The sequence below is a fragment of the Heterocephalus glaber genome, unplaced genomic scaffold (assembly GCF_053883595.1).
Source record: "Heterocephalus glaber isolate CG9 unplaced genomic scaffold, H.glaber_assembly_v1.0 deba00001004, whole genome shotgun sequence".
In the NCBI taxonomy this organism is placed as follows: domain Eukaryota; kingdom Metazoa; phylum Chordata; class Mammalia; order Rodentia; family Bathyergidae; genus Heterocephalus; species Heterocephalus glaber.
This window is the reverse complement of record NW_028258179.1, coordinates 7,203,032-7,227,830: the sequence shown is the minus strand read 5'-3', so window position 1 is coordinate 7,227,830 and position 24,799 is coordinate 7,203,032. Positions and strand designations below refer to the sequence as shown.

Genomic DNA, 24,799 nt, shown 5'->3' with positions numbered 1-24,799 from the left:
GGGGCGGGGCGGGGCAGGGGAGGGGCGGGGCGGTCCTCGGACGGCAGCCGGGTCGTGGGCGGGGCGAGCGCGGAGGGGCGGGGCGGGGCCTCGGGGGCCGGGTGGCGCCGCCTGGCCTCCCGCCCCGGCGCCGCCTGCTCTAACCGCTTCGGGCGCGGCGGCAGCGGTTTGGCGCTGCCTGGAGCCCCGGGTCTCGGTTCCTGGTAAGGAGCGGGCGGACCTGGACGCTACCGATCCCGCCCTCCTGGTGGCGCTCCTGCGCACCCCGACGTCCCCCCGCCCCTCCCCAGGAAGCCCTAGAGGGCGCGGACTCGCGATAGGGCTTGGTGAGGCCGCGGAGGGGCGCACTGATGGAGGGGGGTCGAGAGGGGCGTGGTGGCGCAGGCCTGTAATCTTGGCCCTCTGGGAGGCTGAGGCAGGAAGATCGCCCCCAGTTCGAGGCCAACCTGGGCTACACACCGAGACCCTGTTCCAAAAAACAAACTAGAAACAGTAAGGACAAATAGAAACCGATTGCGATTGACAGTTCCAAGGAAAGAAAGCTCCCCGCTAAGCCGAACGCAATTCATAGTGTCAGAACCATTTACCCCGCCTCAGACCTCTTCCAGGCTGAGCGAGAGAAAAGTAGTCAGAGTTTGAAAGTGAGCCAGAGGCCTGGCTCTAACCATTGAGCGTACGGCAGCGGCCGCCCTGAGGAAGTGGGCTCTCCAACGCAGGGGAGCCCAGCAGCAAGCACAGGTCTTTGGAGGGAAAAGAGGCGGGCACGGATGCCCAGACACGCGACGGCCCTCTCCCCCTCGTCTCGGGTGCCGTCACACGCTAGGCACACGGTAGGCACGGCGGCCGTCTGTGTCACGACCCCTCTGGCTGGCGCTGGATTCTCAGTCTCCCAAGCCCGACCTCTCCTCTGCCTTAGCGGCCTCCCTCTCTCTCAGGAACCTGGTTTCCTGCGGGACCGCCCGAGGGGAAGCCGGTGGAGAAGTTTCAGATGAGACGCAGGGAGACAGAGGCGGCCTAGGGCTCAGGACCGCATTCTGATCTTGCTGTTTGCTGCGGTGTAGAGAAGCGGACTCCTGAGGATGGACACAATCACCCCTGGAATACGCGCTGCAGATTTAAAGATTTAAAGTTGTCTGCAGGGGCAGGTGTGGGAGCAGAGACCTCAGTGGAGGAGAGCTTCGGGGTCTGGCGGACTATGGAGGGGACTGAGAACCCATCCTGTTGTGCCAGACTCCTTGGCAAGTTATTTTCCTCTCCGTGACTCAGTTTCCTAAATTAGATCCAGCGTCTAAAGTATTCCGAAGAGTGCCTAGCACACAGCAGCATTCACTATGTTTTGTGTACTATTAGTGCCAGTGCACTAATGAATTACATTCATACTTTTTAAAAAAGCCTATAAAGCTTTGAAAAGGACAAGCCAGGAGAAAATGATCAAAAGGTATAAAAAGACAATTCCTGAAACACCACACATGGCCCAGAGAGTCAGCTGCACTAATGAAGGAGCTCAGAGAAAACACAAAAAAGCAATCAAACGAGAAAGCCAAGGTCAGCCCAGGTAGAGCTCGGTCAGCTGAGCAGTGGAGGAGGCAGCGATGAAATCAGGAGGAACAAAGTGCTGCGGACATGCAGGGTGTGCTGCGGACATGCAGGGTGTGCTGCGGACAGACCCAACGCCCAGACACCGTAGAGAGCAGGGATTCTTGCAGCCATGTGGATACAGCACTTGGTATAGCCAGGCTGCAAGCACCTTCAGACCAGCCTACATTCTAGGAGAGGAATTTATAGAGGTCAAAATCTTTAAAGAAAGTGGCAAAAAAAAAAAAAAAAAAGAACACGGCATCTTATACTTTCTCTACAGTGACTTGCATTTTACTTCTGGGTGAGCCAGGAGAGAACACATGTTTAGGTGTGAGACATCTGTGAACTGTTTTTTTGGTTTTATTTTTTGGTACCGGGGATCAAACTCGGATCTTTGCGCTTGCGCAGCAGGCGGCAAAACAACTGAGCTACATCCCTGGCTCTGTGAACTGTTTTGTCTCTACCAGATTTTATGACTTGCTCTTCAATTATTCAGCAAGCATTTCCAGGGGGACACAGACAGCAAAATCAATAACTTACTTTTTAAAATACAAGAATAATGCATGTTTGTTTTGGGGATTAAAATGATTAGAGAAATGTGTGGAATTAATGTAAGCATTGATCCTAATTTCAAATGCCTCTCCCAAGAGCGCACGGTTGAGGAGAATTAAATCTTTCCAGAAGATTTTTCTGAGCATTTACACATTTATTAATAAGTATATGCATGCTTATATGACACGTGTGTATTTATGTGTATGTGTATATATGCATGTGTATGTATATATCCACACACATGCACAAATACATAGCAAAAGACAGAATGGGGTAGGTTCTAAAATCAGGCTGCCTGGGTTTAAACGGCAGCTCCACTATCGGACAGCTGGGTAACTTAAGTCAAGGAAGGTTACAGGGCACCTGATTTGTCATTTTAAAATAGGTGCAATAGTTGCCAAGATTAATTGAGATAATGCAAGAGGATTGATTGGTACAGTACGTCAATTGCCAATACAAACTATAATCATTCTTACTCATATACACATATACTGACAAGTTATTTTTGTCACGTAAAACTCAAGCAAATGAGCCTCGCTTTTAAGTTAATTCTAAGTAGAAATCTTTTTCAAGAGGATGTCCACACTGACGTCAGGAAAACGGGTTGACAAGCTGCCCAGGGTGGGTAGCTTCAGGGTTCGTTTCCAGGTTCCACATGGAGTGGCTCTTGGCTGGCTTGGCTCCTCTGTGGGGATGTGTTCTCCATGTACAGCAAAAAGCGCCCGGGAAAGTACGAGTCTCAAAATAGGTAAAGCATTCCCAGAAACAGCAGCTCAGGCAAGAACTATGCCCAAGCAATGCATGCTATTCTGCACTCCACACAGGCGCTGTGCTATGTCGTAACACTTGGCCACCTATAAAACACACTTTGAATTAGGAAATAACTGCTCAGAAGTCACAGCAGGGCCTGTGAGGAGCGCATCTGTCTGTGGACATGTCCTGTGTGTCTCATCCTGGCCAGGGGACAAAAGTAGAATGTCATATGGATGACGTGAAATCGGTGATGACCGAGACGCCTAGATCGCTGGTAGACGTTGGATAAAAATATGAAAATACAGTTAAGGAAGCAAAGAAGAGCTTAATGAATATGCTGGTTGTTATTTTTCTAGTGGAATCTATAACAGAAATTGAATCTCCTGCGTGGGAGAATGGAGCTTCCAGTTCCCTGTCGTCCACTCAGAGTACGGGAGGGGCCTTTGGACAAACCCTAGGATTCATGCCACACAGTCATGTCCTCAGCCTGCAGGAAGTGGACAACACGAGGAGAAAGCTAGTTTTCTCTTAGAAAACTAAGAAAACCCAGGCTTCCCCTCAGCGACAAATGTCAAAGCACACATCTGAGAGGTTTTCCACTGAATGACTTGCACATAAACCCCTCTAGTTTGTTTTAATTTGAAAAAATATTTACACGATTCTTAGAAACAATGTTTTCAGTATAAAGTCATATTTGTAGCAGCCTATTGTCATTTGTCATTTGTTAATTGCCATTTAAAAAATCAAAAAAACCTCCAACAGTTTAAGGGAATTGTAGGCCGGGGTGTAGCTCGGTGGGGGACCCTTGCCTAGTGCGTGTGATCCCCTGGGTTCCATCCCCAGCACTGGGACAAAAACAGCAATCAAGCAGTGCTTAATTTTGTTTTATTGCATTAAGTCAACCCAAGTCATAAAACTGGGTTCTGGGAGCTCGGAAATGAGACTATGCTACTCCACACACCTGGACCTTTCCTGATTTGAAAAAAGAAAAGTCTGTATTTTAAGTGTGAATTCAACTCAAAATGGCATGCTGTTTATGGATAAGGCGTGATTTTTATATCTACGTAACTATGACTACACATATTAAATCTTTCCCTCCTTCCCTCCCTCCCTCCCTCCCTCTCTTCCTTCTTGTTTCAACACTGGGATGGAACCCACAGCTTTGCCCATGACCTGCACCCCGAGCCCACAAGTCATTCCTTTCAAATGTATTTTCCAACTGAAATACCAGGGATGGAGAAATAATTTTTGCATACTTAAGAACAAAGAAAATATCCACCCTTCCCCTCAAAACCACCAAGAAACAAAAATCATCCACACATCCTGGATAAACACCCTCCGTGTGTTTAAGTTGAGTAAGAAGGCAGCACTTGTGTAATTCCCAGGCCCCGAGAATGGCAAAGGTCTGTTCCTCCTCTGTGCCGACCCTTGGGTGTGGCTGGGACAGCCCAGGGGACAGGCAGACAGGCTGTCCACTGCTGAGGTCCTGGTGTGGCGACACAGGCAGGAGGTGGGACATCTGCAGGGCGAGGCAGGACCTGGAAGGGAACACAGGGGCTGAGGAGAAGGGACCTGGTCCAGGCTGGACGGCTGAGGAGGCGGCCTCCTATGTGACAGCAGAGCCAGAGGGAAGGGAGTGGGCCAGGGTCCCGGCAGAGAGAGCCCGAGCCTCGGGAGAACTGTGTACCCTGAGGAGACCCGAAGAGGGAGATGGAGACTGAAGCACGGAGACATGCTGGGGCTTCAGAGGCCTCCACACGCTGCCCAGTCCTTGCTCACTGCCCTTCAATTCAGCCTTGGATTGTTTTGCCAAGAATTTTTAAAGGCGCTGCTGTAGGAGAGGGAGTCTCCTGTCAGTCAGAAGGTGTCGGGTAAGCTGTTTGCCACTGTCCCTCCAGTTCTAAACATTGTGCTCCTGTACCCTGCTTGTTGTCCTTCATTAATTCACGCACAGAGCTGTAACCAGGGGGTGCCAGGAGCACTGGACTCTTGGCTTACAGTCCAGAAAAGCCACACAAAATCCAGACAGGGCACAGAGAGACAAAATGCTTGACTTTAAGAAAACTTCCAGAAATACCTCTAAAGAAAGTCATTACTCTGCTCCTTTATTCACTTTCGCATTTAGTAAATGTGTCTGGCATGCTCACCGTGGGCTGGATGGTGGGGTAGGAGCAGAGCAGAGGGAGGTAAGTGTGCCCCGAGCCCCCAGACGTCACTCTGCAGAGCCCTGAGGAGCTGGGGGTGTCAGGCACAGAGTGGACCCCAGGAGTGAGCACCTCTGAGCTGAGTGATGAAAGGCCTTTTGTTGATGGGCTCAGGAACAGAGAGGGAGGACAGGCATCCGGGCAGAATCTGCAGGTTCAAATCAGGGGGTTTGAGAAAACTCCAGGCACAGAGCAAGCGGCTCCCTGTGTCTGGAGGGGCAGGAGGGACGAGACTGTGGGTTGAGGAAGAGGCAGGACCTACAGAAAAATCCAAACTTTCTAGATCAGCAGAAGTCGCTTCCCAAGGCCTGAGACTGGTCTAGTCTGGCTTCTTTTCCTTGCACCTGGCTTTTCCACGTGGTTTGGGTCAAGCTGCTTTATTTCCTTTGCAAAATGTCAGTTACGACTGGTCATGTCAACCTGGGTTTAAATCTGCGTTTTCCAGGTACAGCAAAGATCTCGAATAAACATCACACCTCAAGGAAACAGAAAAAGAAGCGAAAACCAAGCCCAATATTAGCAGAAGAAAAAATACTAAACACCAGAGCAGGAATAAATGAAATAGAGACTAGAGGGGGATGTAGCAGCACAGGCCTATAATCCCAGAATTCTGGAGGCTGAGGCAGGATGATTCAAGCTCATGGTCAGCCTGAGCGACACAGCCAGACCCTGCCTTAAAAGCCACACTAGAAAGGTAACACAAAATATCAACAAAATTAAGAGTTAGTCTTCCTTTTCCTCTTCCTCTTCTTTCTCCTCTTCCTTCTTCCTCTTCCTTTTCAGGTAGGGAAGATTGAACCCGGAGACATTCTGCTAGCGATGCCCAGCCCCTTTTCATTTTTTATTTTGAGACAGGGTCTGGCTAAGTTATTCGGACTTGTCTTAAACTTGTGATCCCCTTGCTGATCCTGCCCAGCAAGAGTCGATTCTTTGAAAAGATAAAACCAATCAACCTTAGGCTAAACTAAGAAACAAAAGGGAAGAGACTCAATTAAATGACATTAGAAATGAAAAAAAAGACATATTACAGCCACTGTAGACATACAAAGGACCCTAACAGACTATTGTGAACAATCAAACACCAACAAATGAGATACCTGTAAGACACGGACACATGCTAGACACAGACTGCCCAAGAAGATTGAGCTGAGAAGAGCTAGAAACCAGATCAGTAGCAGGTAAGGAAATCGAGCTAGTGACTAAAAGTCTCCTACCTGAAAGACAGAACAAAGCCGGAGAACTGATTATTTCACGGCCGAATTCTAACAAATATTTAAAGAAGTGCTAATCTAGATCCTTTGTAAACTTTCCCCAAGAAACTGAAGAGGAGGGAATACTTCTAAAGTCTCATCACCCATCCATCAAAGCCAGAGAAGGCACCACAAGAAAAGGAAGCCACAGGCTGTAACCTCAGTGAACAGATGCAAAAATTCTCAAGAAAGTACAGGCAAACAGCACATTGAAGGGATCATTCACCATGGTCAAGTAGGATTTATTCCAGGGACACAAGGATGGTCCAATCTGTACAAATCAATAAATGGGATACACGCCTTAACACAGTGAAGGACAAAAACCATGTGATCTCATTGGATACAGAAAAAGTATTTGAAAAAATTAGGTAAATTTGTGCTTTAGCACACTAAAGACCTTATATGATAAACTGATAGCTAACACTGTATTTAATGATCAAAAATTGAAATCTGTTCCTCTAAGATAAGGAGCAAAAAAAGGGATGCCCACTCCCACTGCTTTTGTTGAATGTAGTACCAGAAGACAGGGAAATTAAGCAAGAGAATTGAGTCATCAAACTAGGAATGAATGAAGTAAAATTGCCAGTTTGCTGACAACATGATTTTATATGTAGAAAACTCTGAAAAAAATTTCACCAAAAACACTGTGGTAACTCATAAAAGAATGCAGTAAAGTTGCAGGATACAAAATCAACACACAAACATCAGTGATGCTTCTCTACACTAATAACAAACTTTCTCAAAAAGAAATCAAGGGAACAATCTCATTTATAATAGTTCTAATAAAATAAAATACTTAGGAATAAATGTAACCAAGGAGGAGAAAGACTTATACAATGGGGAAATAAAAAGAGATTAATATTGACTGTCACCTTGACTGGCTTGGAGGAGTCAGAAGAGATGGGTGAAGCAGTCTGGTGGGTCCTGAAGCCCTCACCTTGGGGACTATGTCTGATTCCTGCCCGCTTCATCTTTGGCTCTTCTGCCTTCTGCTCCCAGCTGTAGCCGGGAAAACAGCTTTCCCACGCCACACCCTTCGGGCATAATATTTCTGCCCTGGAGCCAGCCAACCATGGACTGACTCCATGACCATGAGTCAGAATAAATCCTTCCTCCTTTAGGTCATGTATGTCAGACATTTTGTCCTAGTAATAGGAAGTTGATCAACATGGAGGCAGGACACTAGCTGACATCAAACTGTACTACACGTAATAGTATTTAAAACAGGGCACTGACATAAACACACTGACCAATGGAACAGAAGAGAGAGCCCAGGAATGAAGCTGTGTAATGGTGTCAAGAATATACAATGAGAAAAGGGCAATCTTTTCAATAAATGCTGTTGGCAAAACTGATATAAACATGCAGAAGAGTGAAATTGGACCATCATCTCACACAAGAATGAATCAATTCAAAGTATATTAAACATAAAACCAAAGACTGTAAATCTACTAGAAGAAAACGTGAGTGGGAATCCTCCATGATAGGGATCTTGGCAATGATTTTTTAGATTTGGAAACAAAAGCAAAAATAGACAAGTGGGATTATATCAAATTAAAAATACTTCTCCACAGTAAAGGAGACAATTACTAGAGTGAAGAGACAATCTACAGATTGGGAGAAAATATTTACAAGCCATACACCTTGTAAGGAATTAATATCCAGAATGTATAAGGAACTAAAACAACTCTAGAGAAAGAAAAGAATATTCCAATTAAACAGGCAAGGGGCCTGAATAGACATTTTTCAAAATAGGGGATACAAATGGCCAACAGATGTATAGCAAAAAAACAACAAAGTTCAATAGCACTAATCAATGCAAACCACAATGAGGTATAAACCTATGCCTATCGGAATAGCTATTACCAAAAATTGAAGAGTAAGTATTGTTGAAGATGTGGAGAAAATGGAAGGCTAGTATACTGTCAGTGGGAATGTAAATGTGTACAGCCAAACAGTACAGAGAGCCCTCAAAAAATTAAAAATCAGACTACCATATGGTCCAGCAATCCTACTTGTGTGTATTTACCCAATGATTAGAGATCAGTGTTCACTGCAGCACTAGTCACACTGGCTAAGTTCTGCAATCAATCTCAGTGCCCATCAATAGGAGAATAAAGAAAATGTGGTACGTGTACGCAAAGTACTACTATCCATCTTTAAAAAGAAGAACATTCTGACAACAGGGATGGAACTGGAGAACAATCTTGCTGAGTGAAATTAGGCACAAAAAAAGACAAATATCACTTGCTTCCACTTCTCTGAAGAATCTAAGAAAATTGATCACACAGAGGCAAAGGGTAAGACAGGGTTACAGAGGCTGGGGTGCAGGGAATGGAAAGATGATGGTGAAAGAGCACAAAGCCTTAGACAAGAGGAATAGGGGTTTTTTTGAGATCTTCATGGTAAATAGAATAAACAGTTGTATGTTGTGCATTTCAAAGTCACTAAGAGTAAATTTCAAACATTCTCACCACAAAAATGGTTAGTATTTGAGGTGGACATGTTAATTAGTTCGATTTACTTATTCTGAATTGTGTTCATAAATTACATCATCACTCTCTACACCATAAATACATAGGTATATAATTATAATTTATCAATGTATAATAAAATAATAATTAATAAATGCATGTTTTCAAGTATGTCAGCAGGATGTGCTTGCAGTTTCCTTAGGAAAGCTGGAAGTTTTTCCTCTGCCTTGCTGTTGAATCTACTGGCCTTTTTGTACTGCTTAAGACATTGAAGAAAGCGTCTTGTCTCTTTTTCTTCTCCTCTTCCTTCCCTCTTTCCCTCTCTTTTCCTTCTTTTTTATCTTGGGTGAAAACAAGACTTTTTCCCCCCTCTTAGCCACATTTCTGTTTTCATGGCTCTTTTGGGATTAGAAAAAAGAAACTTGAGAATATTACTACATAGCCTATTTCTCACTGGGGAGAGATGGTACCGGCCAGCATATGTTGCTTTGGATATTTGTTTTGTTTTGCTTTGTTTGGTGGTACTGGGGACTGAATCCATGACCTTCACATTGAGCCACATCTCCAGTCCGTTTTTATTTTGAGACAGGGTCATGCTATGTTGCCAAGTTGCCTAGGCTGAGCTTGAACTTGCAGCTCTCCACTCTAAGTTCAAGGAAACCAAGACTGAGACAATGTGCATGAGTTGGCTACCATCACAGCTGGAATACCGCTGGGGCAGAGCTGGCACTTAGATCTGCCTTGCTCTGAAGTCTGAAACTCCAGCTGCTGCTCTGGGCCTGGCTAACTGCGCATGGCAGGCCTGAGTCTGTGTCCATTTCTTATTTCTGTCCCGAATCTTGGTTATAAAAGTGAAGACCAAGTGCCTGAAGAGGAGCACAACTTGAGCTTTTGTTTGCACATCACATGTGTGGCAATGAGGTTGGAATGTCACTTGATTGGCAACAGAAGTGGCTGGGGTATTGGTGGACTACACCTACTGGTGTATCTAAGACTCGGTGAGTCCTGGAGGTGTGGTCTTGGGGTCTATGCCTGGTCCCTGGCCTTGTTCTCTGGCACTGTTCCCCTGCTGTGGTTCCTGGTCTCCATGAACTAAGCAGCTTTGCTCCACCAGGCCCTTCCACTGTGATGTTCCTGCCTTGGAGCCAGGTGACCATGGACTGATTCCTCTTAAAATGTGAGCCAAATCAAATCTCTCCTCTTGTAAGTCATGTGTATCAGCTATTGTGTCCTAGCAATGGGAAAGCTGACTAGTATGAGGCGTGTTTGGGAGAAAGTTCTAAAAGGAAAAGGAAATGGCTAGGATGTAACTCAGTGCAGAACATGTGCTTCGTGTGCTGAAGGCCCTGGATCCCATCCCCAGCACCACAAACAAAAAGAAAAGAAAATGACAAGAAATAAAACAAGAAGTGGCCAGGGGGTTGGCTCTTTTTCTGAGAGACCCACCTCTCCAGGCTGTGCGTGCTTGTTGGGACCCAAACGTGGTCTTGGTGCTGCCCTCATAGTTTATTCTTCCCCTGCTGCCAGAGCTCTCTGCCTGGAGACAAGCCCTGCGGCTGGAGTCCTCACCAGGAGGGAGGAGGCAGGGCCAGGACTGGGCTGCTGTGGGCTGGGCTTTGGGGTGGTCTCTTCCCTGTGATGCCGATTGTTTCCTGTATCAGCCCAGATGACTCCAACCACTGTCCCAGAGGTTCTGGAGAGCAGAGGGCGAGTGGCAGGTGGCCAGAGGAGTTAGCTTGCTGCTTCTCTGGGGCAACTGGGCAGGTTCACAGAGGACACCCTGAGTGGACGCCGGGCAGACTGTCCAGTCACACCTGGAAAGACAGGCCATGGGGCCTCCTTGGTTCCCCCCTGAGCACCTGAATTTAAACTCTCATGGACAGGGTTGTTCACCCGGCAGAGGCTCATTTAGACAGCGACATTAGGACTCGATCTCAGAGTGCTGACCAAGGCTCTGGCACACTGGCACTGTGCGCTTGTACCCTGCACACAAACAGGTTCCAGTTCTTGATACGAACCACCTGCGGGCTTCAGAGAGCCTTCCCAGCTCCTCCCAGCACAGGCAGCCCAGTGAACTCCGCAGTGGGAGGGTGACTTCTGGCCTCATCTTCGCCCTGATTTACTTCCTGTGCACAGAGCCCTCCGGACCCGCATCCCTCAGCTGAGCACTCTGGGCCAGTGATTGGGATCCTGTGTACGCACTTGCTGCCCAGCATCTGCATTCCAAGTTGCTGTGGGAAGATCTTTCGGACATTTCTTTTGCTCTGCATATTGTGGGCAGACCACCTACCCTGAGCCCAGGGGTGCTCTGACCCTCCGCTCTGGGTCTGGCTTCCTAGACTGTCCCGGATAGAGTCAGTCTGCAAGAACTCGCCTCTGACAGACTGTCTGTCATCTTCTGCTTTTGCTGGCTTCTCAGCACAGTACCTGCCCCGGAAGCACATAGTCTAGTAACTCACAGGCCTCTGGGATGCCTGGTGAGCAAGAAGCTACGTGGCACACACTGCAGATCTCTCTACATCAGCAACCCTGCTCCTTCTATGGCTTCCTAGAGGGTGAGGGCTGGGTAGTCCTAGGTGTGACCACAGTGCCTGTGTGACAGGTACAGCACAGGGCTGAGCAGCACACAGTTGGGCACATCCGGAAAGCAGTGATGACGTAAAGGAGACTCTTCCTTCCACCACATGGGCCCACGGGTCTCCAGTTCACAATAACCAATACCAAAGCCATAGAGCCATTAAAAAGAAAATAGATATTTGAGAGCCTTGCAATACGAACTAAGATTTTCATTTCAGCAAAATACGTTCAAGGAGAATGCCTGCAGCTGAGCAGAGAATTTAACCTAAGCTTCCTGGCAACTCAAGGAAAAGAAGAACACAGTAAGTTATGCAGAAGTTTATCACCTCCCCATCAGAATTTTACCCCCATCCAAAGAGATCAGCTTTTTTCACATCTGCTGTGCAGAGCCTGTCTTGAAGAGTCAGTCATCTCAATGCTCTGGAAATTTCTCTTTGTTCCTAGGCTTGGGAGCTTTCTTGAGATATCTGCTGATTTCTGCTGTAATCTGCTATGATTTGTGGTGCAGTGGTCAGTTTAACAGCCATGCAGTCTGGAAACACATGTCTTTAAATCGTGGGACATTTTCCTGAATCTTCACTTTGATAAATTGGGCCCCTGCGGAGGCTCATTTTCTCCTTCCAGAAATCCTGGTTTTCACATGCTTGACTCCCTGGCTTGGTTTCTGTTTTCCTATTTTTTCCCCTTACTTAGTCTCTATCAATTTGTCCTTTTACTCTGCTTTTTAGAAGATACTGCTTCCATTTTATTTTCCAAATTTTCTACTGAACTTTTAAATTTCTGTCATTATATCTCTAATATCCTATTTCTTTTACATAGATGATAGCATGCTGAACTATAACAAACACTTGTTTAAAATGTATTGTTGTTGTTGAAACAAATCATAAGGTACGATACTTTGGAAGTTTACTGTCCTCCCGAATCAGTCTGTGGCACTGAGGGGGGATGGAAGCTTCAGGAAGAGGGTCCTTGTGGAGGAAGTTCAATCATGGAAGACGACAAAGTTCCCTCAGAGATGATGCCGGGACCCTGCCCCTTCCTGTCTGGCTCTTTGATTTCCAGCCACCACGAGCTGAGCAGTGCCCCCTCCACCACTCACTCTTGCCGTAATGGATATGCCATGCTGCCACAGGCTCAAAGCAACAGGGCCAGGTGACCATAAACAGAAGCCTCAGAAACTATGATCCAAAATAAGCCTTTCTTCCTTTGAGTTGTTTGTCCTAGGCATTTTGTCCCAGTGACAGAAAGCTGAATAACAAGCGGAGTGACCCAAATGGCAGTGGTCACATTAAAGTATCACAAATGTGGGGGTGAGGGTGAGGGGCAAGGAAGACATTTCCAAACCCACTATTTTCCTACAGAAGGAGAGCAGAGTCTTGCTGACTTTGGTGGTTACTTTCCATTAACTTTAAGAATCTATTTCTAAATTGTTCTTGCAGCCGTTATTAGCATTAAAAGAATCTTTGCCTTCTCAAAACCCATACAGAGAAAGAAACTGAATAAAGTAGAACAGAATGGAAACAACTAGAAAACAAATAGAGCACAGGCCAAGGTGGCAGGAGGGAGACCAAATACAGACGACAATGAGTATAAATGGGTTCTTCTCTAAGAAAAAGGAAAAAATGGAATCCAGTGATCAGCTGCTTACAAGTCAGGCCCGTAACATGGCGATGGAGACAGCATACAAACTAATGCCTCTCAGGTAAGTGAGAACCAGAGAGGAAGCTGAAGAGGGGCTGAGCCAGCAGCAGAGTTCAAAGTGCGAAGCTAAGTGGGCATGGGGAGGTGGAGCCCCCCTCCTGGATGAGTGAGGCCCTCAGCACTCTCTGGCTGGGCCCATCCAGCTTCCTCAAGTTAATTATCATCTGTATGCTAATGATCCCCGATTTGCATCAAGCCCGATCCCATCTATTACCTCCCCACACTCCTCCCAGTGGTGTCATGAGCACCCCTACCTGGCCAGCTCTGACCTAAGCGCCAGCCCAAGTGACCAGCTGTCCTGTTTGCCAGGCTGAGGGGTGTCCAGGGACGTGAAGTTTCCAATTCGAGCCCAATGGCCTTTATTTTTAAAGGCCAGCATGGATTAGAATGGTAGGCTCATTTCTGCTTCCTTTGTTTCAAAGTACGAGGAGGGCAAACACCACGCTAGGGGCCATGTACTTCTGTCCACATGCTCTCCCACGGTATTGGTGCTCTGTGAAATGAAAGAAGGAATGAATGCTAGTATAATGACAAGACACTTTCCAGGCAGAGTAATAGCATCTGGATGTGCAAGAAACTCCCAAAGAGTATACTCGTAATACATCTGAAAAGCAATGCAAAACAACAAAACATAACCACACTTCTGTGTGTGTATCTGTGTGTGTGTGTGTGTGTGTGTGTGAGAGAGAGAGAGAGAGAGAGAGAGAGAGAGAGAGAGAGAGAGAGAGAGAGATCCCTTTCATAGCCTTTCAACCATTTATACCCATTTGTTTTGCTTCCCAAAGGTTTAATTCTTGGAATACATTCTATTTTCTGAAGACTTTGGGATTTCTTCAAATCTTTGTTGAATAAGTCTGGGTTCACAAAGCAATAGATTAAATCAGACTCAGCATCTATTCCTAACTACAGTTTTGTTTTTGTTTTCGGTGCTAGGCGAGAGCTCTACCACCAAGCAGCACCCCCAGCCCTGTTTTCCTCTTGGTCATTGCTCATCATGGTATCATTTACAGAAACACTTTCTCTTTCCTAAATATTTATTAATGAGGCATTTTTATGGCTAAGCATGCCTTCTAAATATTTACTTTGTAGAGATCCTCTTGCAAAGTTATGTTTATGAAATCGCAAGGAGAGAGTGAAAGCAATTCTGACTTCACAGGACGAGAGTGATTTTAACAACAGTGGTGAAAGCTGGTTTGCTTACTGGCTTTGCTCCAGCACTACAGATTTTTTCTGTCTTGTTTTGTGTGCAAGGGAGGATCTAGCTAAAGCAGTCTCAAACAGAAGAGTGAAACCCTAGAACTGAGATCTGGGATCCTAATTTTTGGTTCACAGCAACTGAAGGCCAGTGGACATTACCAGCGCCAGCTCACTAGGCCCCAGGTCACACTGACCCTGTGCACATCTCCTTGTCACACGGGTCAGTAGACACTTTGCTTCTTTTGCTCCTGCCTTTCACAAATTTTTCTATTCCTGACTGACTGTCCAGCTTCCTCTGCACTTTGGCTGAACAGCACAGTGCCAGTGGCTCGAGTACAGCCACAGCCCCTCTTGAATGTTACAGGGCCATCTTGAATGTCAATATTTACTCAGGTTCCTGGCCTTGTGCAGCAGATTTTTTTTTCAGTTTTTGGCTGAGAAATGCAACCCCACTGAAGTGGGTGTCTTACAGCCCTTTGCTTGGTTGAGAGGGAATTGGTTTGCTCTACTGAGTTTACATGTGGATCTCTTCAGAGAGTTTGCACTTACATTTTGAATATATGCTTAGTGTGTGTCTTAGCTATTTTCTTCACTGTTCAGACATAATACCTGATACCCACAAATTAAGGAAATAGAAGTTTATTTTGGCTCACAGTTTGTAGATGTTTCAGTCCATAGTCAGGTGGCTCCAACTCAGGCTGCATGGCAGAGGGGCCTGATTGAGGAGAAACAGCTCATGGAAGGGTAAGCAGGAAGCAGAGAGAGATCAAGGGAGGAGGAGGGAGATAGACCCTTCAGGGCCAATCCCCCAGTCTACCTGCTCCGACCAGGCTTCACCTCTCAGCATTCCATTTAGCTAAAAATTTATCAGTGGGCTAATCCACTGATGAGTACCACACACCCATAACCCAGTCACCTCCCCAAAGCTCCACCTATGACAGCATGAGGCTTTGGGGGAGATACCCAGATCTAAACCATAACATTATACAAAACAAATGCCGCCTCTTTTTGGAGACTGGAAGTGTATTACTTAAAATGATGTGGGCTGTTTTATTATATACTTTGGGGCAGGTCTTCTCAGTTGGGGTGTCATACCCCATGGGTGTTTTTACACAGTTGGTCTATTACTTAAAGTGATTGTTGTTGGCAAGACGTAAAGTACTAAAGTTGGCAAATGTTTTACTTTAAGTTGCATTAGCAGTATTACCTCCTCAATGGCACCCTTCATCACCTGAGTATGTTTGGCAGGATCTTTGGCTGGGGAGCAGGGTTGGAGTGACATCCAGCATGCAGGGGCTGCCTCCTATGCCAGGCGAACCCTGGGACTGTCACACCTGTGCACTTCATCTGACTGCCACAAACACAGCTGCCACCTTCATCCTCTGGTTCTGAGTCACTCTGGTGAGGCAACCTGGGGAGAACTGCGTTACGTCACTTGTTTTCCAAAAACACTTCCAGGGCCATCTCTTTCTCTGTACGGTGGAAAAGGTGGTTCTGGGAAGGCTCTTGATGTCTGCTCTGACTTGAAAACCACTAAGCAGAGCTAAAGGAGGAAGAGCGTTGCAAGACTCATATGTGCTTAATAGTTTCAGTGTACTTTACAAAACTCAATTATTTGTGCTAATGGAAGAAGGAATGAGAAGATAATGCTAAATAGGCGCAAACCCTAATGGCCTTTAGGGTTAGCTTTCCAGTGTGTCGGCACCCGCAGGTCCTGCTTGGCTCTGCTTCCTTTGGAGAGTTTCCCATCCAGCATGCATTCCCATCTGTGGTGAGCAGGCCCACTCCTCCAGGAAATGTCACACATGCCAAGAAAGAAAACTCGGCCCTTGATGTTTATTGCTGAAATACACAAATCATATAACCTCCATACGCTTCATTAAGAGTGGATTAAAAACAAACAAAAACAACCCAACACTGCATCTAAGTAAACAGAGTGCAAGAATTCATCCAGGTACTAATAACAAGGTATGTCACCTGAGATTTCATGAAACTGACCACCTACGAATGGGTCTTAATTATTCATCCTGATGGGAAATATGGTTTCAAGATGTCTGAGGGAGTTTGTCTAAAATTTAGTATCCTTGCAATAGAAATTTTTATCTTCAAAATTCACCTAGCCATTGCACTTGAATTGCCACATGGTGCCCATCCAACTGCTGCCTTTCATTGTTACTGAGAATTTAATTCTTCCACTTTGAATACATGTGTTTCCCATCTCTTCCATTTTAGGGATTATGTCCTTTGTTCACTGTTGGAACCTTGTGGAGTGCGAAAAACAGGGTCTACACAGAGTCAAGTTCAGTTTGCTGCCCTTCCCTCAGAAAGAGTCACAGAATTGGTCTTGAGATCACATGTTTGTAGGTCTTTCGGCCATTCTCAGGCCAAGGTCACCTGATGCTGATTTCTTTCCTCCAACTCCAGGCCAGCCTCTGCATCTGCCTTTGAGACACCAAGGGTCCTTAGCACTGGTGGCCTGGGTACATCAGAGGTAGCTGCTGTCAGGTGTGACAAGAAGCCATCTTCCTGGGGCATACACACAGCTGCCACCTCCATCTTCTGAAGAGAGTCCTTCTGTTATGGTTTATATCTAAATGCCCGCCCCCCCCCAGCCTCATGCAATCGCAGGTGGGGCTTTTGGAAGGTGACTAGATTGTGGGTATTTGTAGCTGCCGTGTTGTTAGGAGGTGGGGGCTGATCAGAAGGGACATGGCCTGGAAGAGTATATCTCCCTTCCCAGCTCTGCACTTCTCTGTTTGCTGGCCTACCTTGGGTTCAGCAGACTATGGACTGAAATCTCTAGAAACCCTGAGCCAAAATAAACCTCTCCTCCTTTACATTGTGGGTATCAGGTGTTGTGTCCCAGCCATGAGCAAAGTGACTAAGACTTCGGCCTTGGTCCCAAAGGAGCCTTCATTCCTCCCCAGTCCCTCTCTGTGCTGAGCGCACCCTGTTTGAAATCATTCCAGCTCAGCTGCTCTACAGCTGCGTCACACAGGAGGCTTTCCAAGGCTGTCTTCCTCTTGGCTGCCTGGGGTTGGAATCTTGTCTGGATGTTGGAGGAATCTCTCATCTGAGGCACTACAGAGGCTGAATCCAGCAAAGGGAGCAGCTTCAGCCACTTCAGGGATTCTTGGTGGCTCACTCCTTGCAGCCAGGGCTGGGGTGTGAAGGAGTGGGCCCTGAGTCCTGATCAACAGGAGCCAGCAGTGTGCTCCCCCGAGTAGCCAAGGTGGTGCTCGTGCAGGTGCTGGGGGCCGGCTTGCAGGCAGTGCCAAGGCTGGCCCTGTCTGTTTTGGGGCCAGTGGGTCCGTCCTTCTGTGAATGACTTTTCTGCTGAAGGCCACAAGAGTCATTTTCATTCACTGGCCGCCGAGAGCCGCATCTGGCTGTACACAGCACAGCAGAGTGCATAAATGTTCTGGTGCGAAGGCCGATTTGGGGCTTCCTTGTCTCCTGGCCCCCACCCATGTGACCTCAGGTGTCAGCTGTCTCTTCTGGAAAATGGAATAATAATAGCAATCTTACCTTCATGGGCGTTCCCATAAGATCATTAAATGCACTCATTAAATATTTACATATAGCGTTTGTTCACCTGGACTGCCATAACAAAGCACCACAGATTGGCTGGATTGATTTATTTTCTCAGAATTCTGAGGCTGGAGCCTGAGATCAAGGTGTGGGAAGGGCTGGCTTTTTCTGTCCTTGGCTCACAGGTGGCTCTTCTTTCCGCACCTTTACATCGTCTTTATCTTACTCCCCTCTTCTTATGAGGACATCAGTCACCTGGATTAGGGCCCGCTCGTGTGGTCGCATCTTCATGACCTCTTTAAAGGCCCCATTTCCAAATACAGTTGTATTCTGAGGCCCTGGGAGTAGGAGTTTTAAGGGGACAACAATTCTACCAATGAAAAAATATTGCAAGGAATGCAGAGTATGGCAAAGTACGGCCATGCTGGATGCAGCCAGTCAACCCTAAATGCCACTGTCTACCCTGTGGTCAGGAGGACTCATTCTGGAGCTGGCTCCCCCCAGGAGCACCTCATGCCAGGAGAATCATAGCAGGGATGTGCTTGGGTGATGGAAATATTCGGTTGCTATTGTCATCGTTGCTTTTAGCTTCTCCACTGTGATGACGTTGGGAGCCTCAGTGTGTTAGTGGTCATGCCCTGACAGGGGAGGGTGGAGGACCGCATTCCTTTACCCAGCGGGAGGGCAAGTTCCTTGTTGGCTCCCCTAAGGACAAGGTGAAGCTGTCCAGTTCTCTCTGTTTGGCTGCCTCTGAGCACGGGGGGTCCAGAGTTCCACTGTCAACTGTGTGGTTGAAGGGAGGTGCTGTTACTGGAAGGGACAGGCCAGGGGCACAGGCATCGCTCCAGTGGAGAACCCTGTTTCCCCTGAGTTGGTCCTTCCTGGCTTCCCGCTGGCTTCCGCAGGGGATGCTGGGTGACGCTGGGCAAATCATCCTGGTAGAATGACCTCTGACCTGCCAGGGGCTCCTGCTCGTGCTCCTCAGTGCACCCCGCCCACACTGGAGGATGGACTAGCCTAGAACCCAGAAAATGCCAGCCTGTGCCTGGCACCTGCATAGCTCTGCACAGCTCCTTTCTCCTCTTTAGTCCCCCAGTGACAGAAGTCATGCAGATGAACACATTTTCTAGAGAACTGGAAGGCAAATCAGGAGCACATTGCAAAATACTCTTGATGCCTTATATGCTGCTTCCTAAAATAAACTGAATACGCAACTATGTTTGCTGGAGTCTTGTGGTTCTGGTAACTGGCTTATGATTCGAGATTATGTTTAGAAGCAAGTTTAAAATAGGGGTCCCTCTGGTATTTCCAGGAATCTGCCCTCAGAGGCGGCTACAGAGAGGGATGCCTCCTTTACCCACCCCATGCTGCTGCAGACAGTCGTGTGAGCTCTGCTGAATGCTAAAAGCACACTCCTGCTTTCTGAACGCTTAGCAACCCCCAGTATGTGTGATGTGCCGTTGGAATGAATCACCCTTCCCATTTCACCATCAAATGCATTGTCAAAATGATAGGCTGTTCACTCAGCCGTGAATTGGGGATTGGAAATCAAATGTCACAGTCCAATTATAAGGGGTCTCGGAACAACTCAGGTATGGCTGGAGGTGGTACATCACCATGGAAACCAGAAGCTTCCAACTCACAGAAAGTAATATAATTAGGATCATATTATCCTGGATTCCTGAAAAGTCATTGTTCTTAAGGAATGTTTCTTTCCTCCACCTTTTCTCACCTACCTGTCTATCCATCCTTCAATCAGTCATCTTCTGTTGTATAAACCAAAAAGGTAGATATTAAAAAAATATTGTGATAAGCTGTTTGATGAAAATCTAAAGCCTGAAGGCTGTGGGATAGAAAGGTACATAAAGACGAGAAGAGAATCAATCTGCTTCCTTTAAAGAAATGTACAGGAAAATTGGTGATAAGAATAAAGAGGCCGAGGGAGGTGAGCAATGTTGCTAGAATCAGAGTGGTAGAGCTATTTCATTCTTCAAAGAACTAGAAAGCTGCCATGGCAATTTTAAAAATGGTTTTAAAATGCTGATATACAACTTGAAATCAGAAAACAGAATAACATCTAAATGCAGCTTCACCAAATAATTGTGAAAATGACAATTTGCTCACAGTTGGGAATGAACAAGAAGGTCCCAGATGTTTCCCAATCACAAATGTTGCCTCCTTCCCAGCATGCCACTGCTCTCTTTTCCTGAAAAACTCTTTTCTTTGTTTAGTCTTTTACATCCCTCCAAATACAGTGCAGAATATACTAGAAAAATTGACATTTTATGTAATGCTTAAATCCCAAACATCCAGTTGTTTTGACAAATGTAAAACCAACACCCCGATCAAGATGTGAAATACTCCAGAAAGTTTCTGCTCGGCCGTCTGTTTAATCCTCCACTTGTTGGAGGCCAGGACGGATCTGATTTCTGTAACTGTGGGTTTTGTTTCCCAATCTCTAACTGCATGGAGGTGAATCATGCATTACGTACCCTCACGTGCTTGGGTTCAACAAGTTCTTGAGATTCATCCCTGTTGTACAGATAAGAAGTCTGTCTCTGTTGCTGAGTAGTGGTCATAGCATGGATCCCCTACAGCTTTCTTGTTTATTTGGGTTTTTTGTTCAATTTTCCTGATAATGAATATTTGTGCTATTTTCTGTGTTGTCTTTCATGAATAAAGGTACAAAAAGCATTCTTGCAAAAGTCCTTTTGTGAACATCTGCTTGCATTTCTCTTGGGTAAATCCCTGGGAGTAGAATTGTAGGGCCTTAGCTTAGAAATATGGTTGGCTTTGTGAGAAATGGATGAACAGTTTACCAAAGAAGCGGAATCATTTCATACAGTTATCACAGTTCCGCCTCCTCTCCAACATGGTCTGGTCAGTCAGTTTAATTTTAGGTCTCTTGGCGGATGTGGAGTGGAACCTGATCAGAGCTTTAATTCACATTTCCCCGATGAATAATCCTAATAAGCAGCTTCTCATAAGCCTTTGTCCGTTCATGTATCTTCTTTTGTGAAGAGTCTATTCAAATATTTTGCCCATTTTAAAAAAAATGGAGTTTTAGCTAGGTGTGGTGGCACATGCTTGTAATCCGAGTCCTCTGGGAGGCTGAGGCAGGAGGATCAGCAAGTTTGAGCCCATTCTGGGCAACTTAGTGATTTATTTTTTATTTTTATTTTCCCATTAAGTTTATTGGTACATTTTAGGTATAAAATACAGTTACATTCATCATTGGGATCTTGTACCATTTCATGAGTCTCTTGGTTCTTATTTTTTTCCCCTTCCCCTGCCCTCCCTTCACCCCCTCCACCCTTCCCTATTTGCAAAGATCTTGTTTCCATTTTTTCCTTTTCTCATATTTTTGCTTTTCCCTTTTTTCCTTTCCCCTACCCCTCCCACTTCCCCTGCACCTTTAGACCTTTTCTTCTTGTTACACAATATCAATTATACATTTTTAAAATTACAATATCAAGATCTAGGAGACATTACCACAGATTTTACAGAATTTAAAAGGATGTAGACAGCATATTTCAAAAAACTGTTTTGAAATAAACTTGACAACTTCTAAGAAGTACCTTGGAAGACAAATTAATGAAACTAACTCTGGAGGAAATATCAAATTTGAATACCCCTTATTAAAGAAAGTATATTCCTAGCTTGAAAACCTACCTATATGACAACAACAGGCTCATATACATTTTAACTGATAAATTATATCAAACAATTAAAGCAGAAAAAAGAAGGAACACTTCTCCCCTCATTTTAGGAACTCAACATTGTGCTAATCCTAAAACTGGATAAAGATAATAGAAGAAAAAGGTATGAACATAGATAGAAATTTGTTTAACAAAACAAACTCTTAGAAGTCAGATCTGGCAGGATGTAGAAAGTGGTTTTGTTACAGGGATGGCAGTGTTGGTTCAGCATTGGAAGATCCACCCCCAAAAGTCATCATTTTAACAGAGGAAAGGAAAAAGCCACGTGATCCTGTCACTAGTTGGAGAAAAAGTATTGGACTAAATTCTAGAGCTGTTCACAGTAAAAGCTATCAGGAGACTAGAAGTAGAACAGAACCCTCTCAACAGCTTAAAGACATGTACACCATACTTCCAGCGAGAATGCCTTATATGAATGGAGAAGATACAATGCTTTCTCCTTAAGGTTGGGAACAAGGGCAGATAGGCTTACTCTTTATCTGTCCATTAAACTTTGAAACCTAGGCCCCACCAAAATAGTCTGGCAATAAAATGACACAATTAGGATAGGATTGGCAAGGTAGAAGAAAAATCTTTATATGTAGATAAAATGATCATCTACAGAGAAAATACTAAGAAATCTCTAGGAGCCCCTAGAACTTGTATTTGAATTTAGCAGGATTAGAAAACACAAGGTATATATAAAAACTCAGGTCTGTATATACTTGCTATAAATGAAGAACTGGATATTGAAATTTAAAAGTTATGTAGGAGTACAAAGGACCTAGAAAAGTTAAAAAAACACACACACAAAAATAGTGTTGGAAGACATTTAGTACCTAATTTTAAGACTTCTTCTAAAGCTACAGTAATCAAGGCAGTGTTGGTGTAAGGAAAGACATATAGATCATTGGAATAAAACAGAGAATCTAGAAATTGAACCACACATATATGGTCCACTGAGTTTTGAAAGATTATTTAACATTAGCATTTTATAGACTATAAACTCAATTCAGGAGCCAAGGAAGAGATAGTGTTTTCAGCAAACGGCACTAGAACACCTGGTATCCGTATATAAAAAATTAACCTCAACCCTTTATTTCCCTACATGAAAATAACTTGAAGGTATCTATGAACCAAAATATGAAAGCCTAAAAGTATAAAACTTTAAGAAGAAATTATAAGGAAAAATGTTTATGAATTCAGGGTACACAAGAACTACCTAGTATACAAAAGACATGATATATAAAAGAAAAAAATTGATAAATGAGATTCCATCAAAATTTAGAACTTTAAATGACATCATTAAAATGAAAAGTAGCCCTTAAACAGATCATATTTACAATGCATATAACCTATGACCAGAATATATAAAGAATTCTTACAGCTCATTAATAGACAACCCAATTAAAAAGTAGACATAAGAAGATGATAAATAGCCAGTATAGCACAAGGAATGATGTGCAACTCTAGAATCAGAAAAATAGCAATCAGTACAATATAAAGATTGAATTATACACTCATTAGGGAGATGAAGTCAAAAGTTTTAAAAGCCTTGTCATGACTTTTTCTTTTTGTTGGATTCTCCCCCTTTGCATTTAATTTGTCACGCCCAGTGGATTCATTCTGCTGGGTTTCCTGGGGTTGTGATCCTCATTGTCTTTTCCTAGGGCATTGTCTAAAATTTTTTGGAGTGCTGGTTTGGTATTCATGAAGTTCCCTAAGGTGCTCTTTATCATGAAAGTATCTTATTTCTCCATCAATTTTGAAAGATAGTTTTGCAGGGTACATCAATCTGGGTTGGAGGCTGTTTTCCTCTAGGGCTTGAAATACATCACTCCAAGCTCTTCTTGCCTTGAGGGTTTGCATTGAGAAGTCTGCTGTGATTCTGATGGGCTTTCCTTTGTATGTGATTTGTTTCTTTTCTCTCACTGCTTGTAGAATTTTATTCTTCTGTTAGATTTCTGGAATCCTAACTATTATATGCCTATGTGTAGATGTTTTTTGATCAAGGCTATTTGGAGTCCTATATGCCTCACTTATCTGTATGTCAAGTTCTTTTCCCCTCCTTGGGAAGTTTTCTGCCATCACTTCTGTGAAAATTTTTTTTATGTCATCTGCACTCTCTCCTGTTTCTTCATTGACTCCAATCAGTCTTATGTTATTCTTCTTTGCATCGTCTAGCAGCTGCTGGATTGATTTCTCGTGTTCCTTTACAATTTTAAAGCAATTTTTCTTTTCCTGGTTACTAGTTGCAATCTTTTCTTCTATATCTGAAATTCTGTCCTCACATTGGTTCATTCTGTTGTGCAGACTTTCAATGGAGTTTTTAATCTCCTGGAAATCTGTTTGCATCTGTTTTATGGATTCCATTTGTTTCCTATGTTGGGATTCCATCATGTTCCTCAGATCCTCTATTTTTTATCTGTGTTCTCTCTGGATTTATTAATCATGTCTTGCACCATGAGCAAAACCTTTGCTGTTATCTGAGTAATTATTTCTGATTTCATTTTTCCCAGATCCTCTTTTGTTGCCAGTTCAGAGAGTCCAGGTGGTTGAGTATCAGATTGTTCCATCTCGTTTCCCTTTGGGGATGCTGTAGGTGATCCAGAAGTCTGTTTTTGAGGCTTGTTTATGTGTCTTCTCATTTCCATGGTGGGTGGGGTGCTTCTGGTGCCTGCGCTGCTCACCTTCTCTGCCCTAGGAGCTTGGGATGGTGGTGGGAGAGCTTCCTTCCAGGTGCTGGGACCGGCTCAGCTTCTCTGCCCTAGGAGCTTGGGATGGCGGTGGGGGAGCTTCCTTCTGGGTTCTGCAACTTAGTGATTTAGTGAGCCCCTGTCTCAAAATAAAAAATAAAAAGAGCTGAGGATGTAGCTTAGCATGAAGGCCCAGGGGTACAATCCCCAGTACCCAAAGCAAAAATTTTTAAGGAATTTTATCTTATTTTTATTTATAAGAGTTCTTTATATATTTTTAGTACAAATCCCTTTCAGAGATCTTTGTGAAGATCATTTTCTTCTGATCTGCAGCCTGGCTTTTAATTTTCTTAAAAGCATAACCTTTTTTGCAGAGCAGACAATTTTAATTTTAATGAAGATTGGTTTATTAGTATTATATTTTGTGATTCAAGTGTTTTGTAACCTGAATTTTACTTAGCCTGAGTTGGGGTTCATTTTCTTTCTCTCTCCCAAATGGATATTCTGGAGTGCCAACACCATTGATTGAACAGCCTCTCTTCCCCATTGAAGGCACCGATGCTGAGAGAGTTCTCCGCACATGCATAG

The 24,799-nt window shown here is 44.7% G+C and overlaps 1 long non-coding RNA gene across 1 annotated transcript; it reads left to right on the top strand.

The window, feature by feature from the left end:
- The first annotated feature begins 94 nt into the window (after nucleotides 1-94).
- On the top strand, nucleotides 95-16,287 carry LOC110346428 (uncharacterized). The gene is made up of 4 exons (XR_002390473.2): nucleotides 95-203; nucleotides 11,607-11,690; nucleotides 12,875-13,090; nucleotides 15,535-16,287. It is a non-coding gene; the product is annotated as an uncharacterized LOC110346428 (long non-coding RNA).
- Nucleotides 16,288-24,799: the final 8,512 nt, after the last annotated feature.